This window comes from Orbicella faveolata, unplaced genomic scaffold, assembly GCF_042242905.1.
Source record: "Orbicella faveolata isolate gen_17 unplaced genomic scaffold, um_ofav_v1 contig_24, whole genome shotgun sequence".
NCBI classification, from domain to species: Eukaryota; Metazoa; Cnidaria; class Anthozoa; order Scleractinia; family Merulinidae; genus Orbicella; species Orbicella faveolata.
Window position 1 is genome coordinate 7,358,841 of NW_028301552.1, and position 7,397 is coordinate 7,366,237.

At 45.6% G+C, this 7,397-nt stretch overlaps 1 pseudogene; it reads left to right on the plus strand.

Annotated features, from left to right (window-relative positions):
• The first annotated feature begins 888 nt into the window (after window positions 1-888).
• Window positions 889-2,156, plus strand: LOC149110166 (uncharacterized; annotated as a pseudogene).
• Window positions 2,157-7,397: the final 5,241 nt, after the last annotated feature.

Consider the following 7,397-nt stretch of genomic DNA (forward strand, 5'->3'; position numbering starts at 1 on the left):
TCAACACAAGCCTGTAATGCTCAACCTCAACAGATATTTCTTTTTCAATTTTACTTATTTCAGTTAGCCGGAAATTCTCGACATTTGTCGTTTCGGGAAGGCTTGGATAGATTTTTTTTTTCAATCTCGGCAGGAGGAGCGGAAGGTAACACATTTGCTGAAAACATTGTATAAAAAGAAATTTAATTTAACTCTAATTCAAATTTCATAGCGAATCCTTTGAAATCAAAGAGTTCACCATTTTCATCTTCGACGCTAAGAGTGATGCTATTTATAAACAGGTCTGTAGAGCAGTCACGCAAAACCTGTTGCGGAGAACTATGGTAGCTTACCTTTTCAAAAGGCTTCCCTTTTATATCAAACAGGGCTAAGTCATCTGACTTTTTGCCATTGAACAGATTCCGTTCTTTGTCGATCAAATCGCAATGAATAAAATATGTCATTGGTGATGTAAGCCTTTTTACGAATGTTATGTGCTTCACTTTCGCCCAATACCAAGCAAATTGGCTAAATCGCGATCAAGTTCAATCGGTTTTAACCCAAAATTTTTTATTACAAGCTGGCCAACAGGTGTATTTGTTTCTGTTTCTAGGTCGTATTTATATTTTGCGAACAGACTGTCTATTTCTTTTGCCAAGCTTTCTAAATTGTAATGTCCTGGGGCTAATTTACTAATTGATAAAGCTTTATCTTTTTCTTTATCTCCCAAGGATGCTGAACCTTCGTTTTTCAAAGTGTCCCAGCTGTTGAAAAAACTACAAGATATGAGTTTCATGAAATGTACTTTCGGTATCGGGTCTTCAAAATAGATAGTCTCTCCGTTCTCTTGTGTGACAATTGTGAGAACAACCATTTTATATCTAAGAAACAAAATTGTGTTCAAATACAATGGCGAATATGTGGGAAGATCCTGAGTTTGTGAAAAAAGCGGCAATCGCAAAGGAAAAGGCGTGGACAAATTTTTTAAACCACTTTCCAAAAGCGGAAAAAAGCCGGTTCGTTTCACAAGAAAGCATCGACGAGAAAAATAACGCAACCGCAGAGGTGTTTTTCAAAGAAAGCGTAGGCTCGTTACAAAGCGTCTTCGGTTCAGACAGGCGATATTGGAGCGCGGAAATGAAACAGGCGCTCGGCTTGGAAGACAGCGAAGGTTTTCCTTATCAATTATCGCCACTTGGTTCAAAAGTTTCTTTACCCATCCCTGCGGAACCTTTCGACGGAAAAGCGCCAAGCTTGAAGAAAATATTCAACGCCGAAATCAAAATCTACGTCACGCCTGACCAATATTTCACAACAAAATTCAGAGAAATATTCCAAAAAACCAAACTCAGGCACACTTCTGGAGCCGAATCAAAACACTGGTTAGGAGGGCCTGACATGAAATATTGGCCGCAACAGCTCAACTTCGCTGTGTTTTGCGCGACACAAGGTTGTGGAATTTCTCGCGAAATCTTTGACAACGGAATAAATCTGCCGCCGCAGATAAGAGCTTTTTATATCTTCCACGTGTATTTCACTGTCAGGCGCATTTTGTACCAGCTAGGAGGTGTTCAGAGCATGAGCGCGTTGCCCGGAGATCCGCCTTTCAACCAATTCAATAATCATTATGACGTTGCTTCGTTCAAAAGGCTATGCAACGAGTTCGGCATAGACCCCTCGAACGATTTTCGCTTCACGCACGGGGCAAACCACGGGCTTGGAAGTGTTTACGTCTATGCGGGCGGCGCGTCGAAAACTGACTACCTATAGCCGGGATGGAACAAATTCAGTGATGAAGATGGGAAAGCTATTCAAGGAAACCTGACTTATTTCATCGAGCCGGGTGCCCCTTCTGATACCCAATCGGACTGGTTCGCGCCAAATACAGCATCTGGTTTGACGCAGGCGGGCTTGTCGAGAATAAATCAGTCAATCGAAGCCTTTGTTTACTGCATCCTGGGCGCGCAGGTGAACGTGAGAAGTAGCATTCTCGGCTCTGGCGGCCGAGCAAAAGAAGCCCAAAGCGAGTTTCTTGTTTTGGTGGAAGACGCGATCAGAAAGCCCGACCTGGCCAAGAGCGTGCAAAGGTACCAGCTCGCGGTGGATCAAGCGAAGGTTAGGCTCAATCTTGCTGTAGCCCCCATGGCCTGGCTTATGCCCGCGCAAATGATAATCAACACCGAAAGCACGGTCGGTTACAACAACAGGCTGAAACAGGCGGTCTCTGGGATGAAACTGGGGGTAAACAACGAGGTAAACCCGGAGACAAAAAAAGCTGCGCTCAAACTAATGGCAGGCAGCCCGTCAAAAATTAACCAACCTAACAACCATCCTTCCAACCCGATACACAAAGCCGCAGCAGCCGAATCAAAAACATCAGCTTCGACCGAAACTCAGCAAGCACAACCAACGGCGCAAAAAATAGAGCCCACGGTTTCAGATAAAACACCGCAACATGAAATAAACAAAACATCGGTAATTGTCGGTGTAGTAGGATTATCGGCTTTGCTGTTCATGGCTTGGCGGTAAAGTTAACGCCGCTTCTTAATATATTTTTCGAACAAAAAGGCCACCGCGACAAGAATCAGCAGCCAGGTGTGCTCGGCCAGAAACCCGACGACTTGGCCCGCAGCTTTGAATAGAAAATTCACAATCGATCCAATCAGTCCGGGCAGCAGAGAACCAAGTTTCGCGCCAATATCTTTAAGGCCTTTTCCCAAAGCTTTGCCCGTGGCTTTCAAAGCATTAGTGATTGAACCGACGACAACCCCTATTGTGACCCCCGCGGCGAGAAGAATAGCAGTGACAGTCACGCCATATTTTTTGAAGATCTCTTTTACCCTTTCCGAGAGAGGCCGCGCCCTATGCCTTTCTGCAATATGTGTTTGCAAACGCGAGAGCTCCTCGTTTCTTTCTTCCACTCTCTCTCTTGCGGCTTCTTTGTCGGAGGGCGAGGCATTCTCATCTTGGATGATCGCCTGATCTTCCTCGTTTTGGCGCTGCAGCTCGCTTTCCTGCTCTTTTAGATCATCCAAAGGCTTTGTGTTGTTCAGCCTTTCTTCCATCGCATTTCTGTTTTTTATCTCTTCCGCAATACTTGCTTCAAGGCGGACGTTCTTTTCATCTTGATCGGCCAGTTTTTTTACTTTTTTTTCACGTTCTTTTCTTTCTTTTATTGCGTCTTTGAAATCTTTTTCTAAATTATTTGCCAGTTGTTTCTTCCTTTTAATTTCTTCTTCATATTCTGGCAGGTCTTTGAGTTGATCAATCTGGGCTTTTTCTTTATTTAACCGCTCACTGAGAGACATTACCAATTCATTTTGTTCACTCAATCTTTGTTCTGCTTCTGCCTTTAGCTTTCTTGATTCCTCAAATTCTTTTTGCTTTTCTTGAATTGAAGCAGAGTTTTTGCGGATAATTTCTTCAGCACTATCTCCCAGAATTTTTTTGACAAATGTCCTGTTTAAGAAGTCTTTCCGGAAACCGCTGCCATCATCTAAAACTATTTTGGTCTCTCCTTTATTCGGGCCAACAACCACTATCTGTTTTTTATCGGAGAATTTGATGTCCAGCTTGTCAACTTTGGCGTTGGGGTACTGAGATTTGATATATTTTTTGACTCTTTCGATTTCTTTTTGTTGTAAATCGGCGGGCACAAGAGCGATTCTGGAATTATCCAGGAATCCCGTGTTCGGGTTTCTCAAAGCTTTCAGCCTTCTTTCAAGCTCTTCGGTTGTAACTTTTCTCTGCGTTTCCCCATAAGAAGTTTCAGGCAGCCCTGTCTGCTCGTGTTGCCACGTTTGCATTTCTATTGTCTCCCCGCCATGGTAAGGAGTGGACGCCGCGCCTGGCTGAAAAGGCTGGGTTCTTTCAGCCTCTTGTTCGTCATCGTCGTCTTGATCATCTGTATGACCCAGGAGAGTATCGCCTTCATCGTAACCAAATTCGCCGCGGCCTTCCGCCATAGCAATATATTTCAATTCTGTTATTTTTTTAATTAGAAAATATTAACCGGTGTATTATACAATGTCAGTGCCAGAGAACCTTCGCCCAAGGTACAACGAAAAGACATTAAACCTCATGAAGGCCGAGCGCGCGGTCAAGCGAATCACCTTTGTCCGCTCTGAAGCCATCCCCGGCGAGACGCTGTATGTTTCAGTGCCCAAGCTGAACGAGAACGAGGTTCTGGTGCCGGGCTCGCTAGCGCTTGTCTTTGACATCGACCTTTCTGGAGGGCACGCCAACAACTTCCTTGTCCAGAACGTCACGCGGGCGCTCGTTGACAAGCTGTTCGTGAAGTTTGCAGGCGCTATCCTGCAAGACACGGTTGGATATGACATCTACAAAATCTTTGATGACCTTTTCCTTTCGCAGGAAAAGCGAGACGGCATGATTCTCGAAGAGATTCAGAGCGAGGATCTATGCAAGATCCGCTCAGGCGCGGGAGACAAGAAAACCACGGGCGTCGACGCTGAAAACAAGCTGAACGAGGTATACGGAAAAAAGTACCGTATCAGGCTTGAACATCAGATCATATCTGAACACGGCGTTTTATACCCCCTGGCCCTTTACAACGACCTCATGTTCGAAGTAACCTTTGCACCAGCTTCACAGGTGGTCAAAGGCTCTGAAAAAACCGAGCTGAAATATAAGCTGACCAACATCCAGCTCGAGTACGAAATTCTCCGCAGCAAGACTCTGGCAGACGAGGCACACAGCGTTTACTCCAGCGGCAAAGAGTTCACTTATGACCACGTGGCGCGTTCCAAAGTGGTGACTTTCAAAAAAGAAACTGATACGAGGATCAACATCAAAGTCGACGCCCAAAGAAGGTCACTAAAAGCCATCCTCCTACTGTTCATGGAGCCGCATGATGGGAGCGCCAGAGATTCAGAAAAATACGTCTTCCCGGATCTGACGAAAGTCAGCGTCACGATCAACGGCTCGCCCAACATGATTTACAACAACGGCATCGAAGGCAAGGACATGTGGGAAGAGGCCCACCGCGTCTTTGTGAAAGAAAAAAAATAAAACCGAGCACATGAATTTGGCAAATTTTTTAAACCGATGATAAGTTCGGGCTTGTGATTGATATGCGCTCCATGGCGGATCAGTCGCTGCACGGCAGCGGCACGCGCATTGTGAACAGTACAGACGGTGTCCAGCCGGAAATTGAGCGGGATGCCAAAGGCTCAGGCGACGTGAAATGCCATATATTCGTAATCTCCGACTCCCAGTTCAACATTATGGACAGACAGCTAGAATCTGTGCAGTATTGAATATGAACATGGACCCAAGCAAGATACCCTTCAACGCTCTCATTGTGGGGCCGACGAATTCAAGCAAATCAAGGTTTGCGGTAGACCAGATCTACGGCCCTTTCCGCTTCAAGTTCGACTACATCGTGCTCATCTGCCCGACATTCGCGCACAACAAGACCTACGACCGAATTGGTGAAAATGATCCTAGAATGAATGTGATAGTATGCGAGCAGCACGACGTGGAAAAATGGTTGAAGCTAGTGAGATGGCTTTTCGAGGGCATCAACACGCTCATAATACTCGATGACTGCGCAGCCTCCAAAGATGTGAAAGGGCGTACAGGCGAGCTGGTGAATCTAGCCTTTTCTGCTCGACATATGGGCATCAGCGTTTGGGTGCTGACTCAGAAGATGACCGGCATAACAGCTTCCTTCCGGGAGAACGTGGCGGCGATTGTTCTCTTTTACACCCCCTCGGCCAAGACCACGAAAGCTATTTTTGATGATTACGCTGGCGAACTCTCTCAGGATGAGTACAAAGGTCTGATTTCAAAGCTGAAAGAGCGAAACTTTTCTTATCTTGTGTTCTCGCTTCGCCACCCCTACGGGGTTAAGTCATTTTGAATTTAAAAAAAATGAAAGCTGTATATATTGTTGCACAATGGCTGGAGAAGAGATCGTCGTGACAGAAGATGTTTTAAAACTAGTGGAAGCCGAGCTGGAAGCCGAGCTGTCGAGTGGGCCAGCTGGTGGTATAGTGCCAACCGCCCCCGGACCTGACATTCCTGCTCTTCGTGAGCAGCTGGCCGTGCTGGTATCTACAGGAAAAGCTAAAGACGCCATCGGAGTGCAGTTAACCCACGAGCAGGTGAAGCGCCTGAGCGACAAAGATGTCGAGAAATACACCAAACGCTACGAGACATACGTGGGCTCAAAGACAACAGAAAGTTTGATCGACAGCTTTATTTTTCTTGCAACCAAAGCGGTCAGAATGAAACTTAAAATCAAAGACATCGACGCTTATCAAAAAGAACTCAGAAACGACTGCATCTTAAACAAAGAGCTCTCCAATCTGGCTGGCAACCTTGCTTTGAAGTGCGGCCGGTTTCTTGCTGCGGCCAACGCGGCGCTGATCACCACAAAACATATTGATTTTAACTCGCATTTGGAGAGAAAGGTCGAAGCAAAATCTGAAGAAATTTCTCAGCAATCCTCAACAACTGCTGAGGAATTGCAGACAAATTCTGAGTAATTTCTAAGCATTATTATATTTGCTTAGCATACACCTTTGTTTCAGAATGTCTGCCGAACAATCCGAGAGCGCACCTGCCGTCACAGCGCCTTCGCAGGTCGATATCACACAGCAAGCGACAACTCCAACTGCAACTACGCCAACGCAGCGCGCAAAAAATCCCAAGCGTGCGGCTGCTGGCAAATTGGTTGCTGAAAGAACGCGGCTGGCCCGGGAACAACAGAAAAAAGTCGCAGCTGAGGCTTCTATCTTAATCGCAAACAACAAGGCGAAAGCCACCACCGCGGCCCCCGAGCCAGCTCCGACTACAGAAGGCGAAAGCCCAAAGTGCAGCGGAGAAAAAAATAGCAGCCTCAGCACCACCCAATGGCTTGCTGTTGGCAGCTTAGTCGTTTCACTGGTCGGGATTTACTACAAACGTGAAGAGCTCAAGGCCGTATTCAGCAAAAAAAAAAAAAAAAAAAACGCCTGAGCCCGCGCGTGTTGAGCCAGAACCCGCTCGCGCGACACAGCCAAAAGTTTTAAGACAAATGGATTGACATGAAGAAAGTTGACGTTCCCCAAATTCTTATCTCTTTCTCCGCCATTTTTGGCATCGCGCTGGTATGGTACGATTTCAACGTAAAGGTTTTTCATACAGTCCTCGACCTTTTGCGTGCAACATTGCATGACGACAAGGCCGCAGAAGAAGAAGTAGAAAACGCGGAAACCACATAAAACACAGAGACATAAATTAATTTTCGTTTTAAACTTTTGTTCTTTCCTTATCATGAGCACTATGGCCGCCCACGAAGTTCTTGTCAATACATTAAGGGATGCTTTAATATCTCATGGAAAATTGATTTCCGATAAGGATTCAGAAAATGCCAAAAAAAATTGTAAAGTTCTTTTTTCTGAACTTTACCC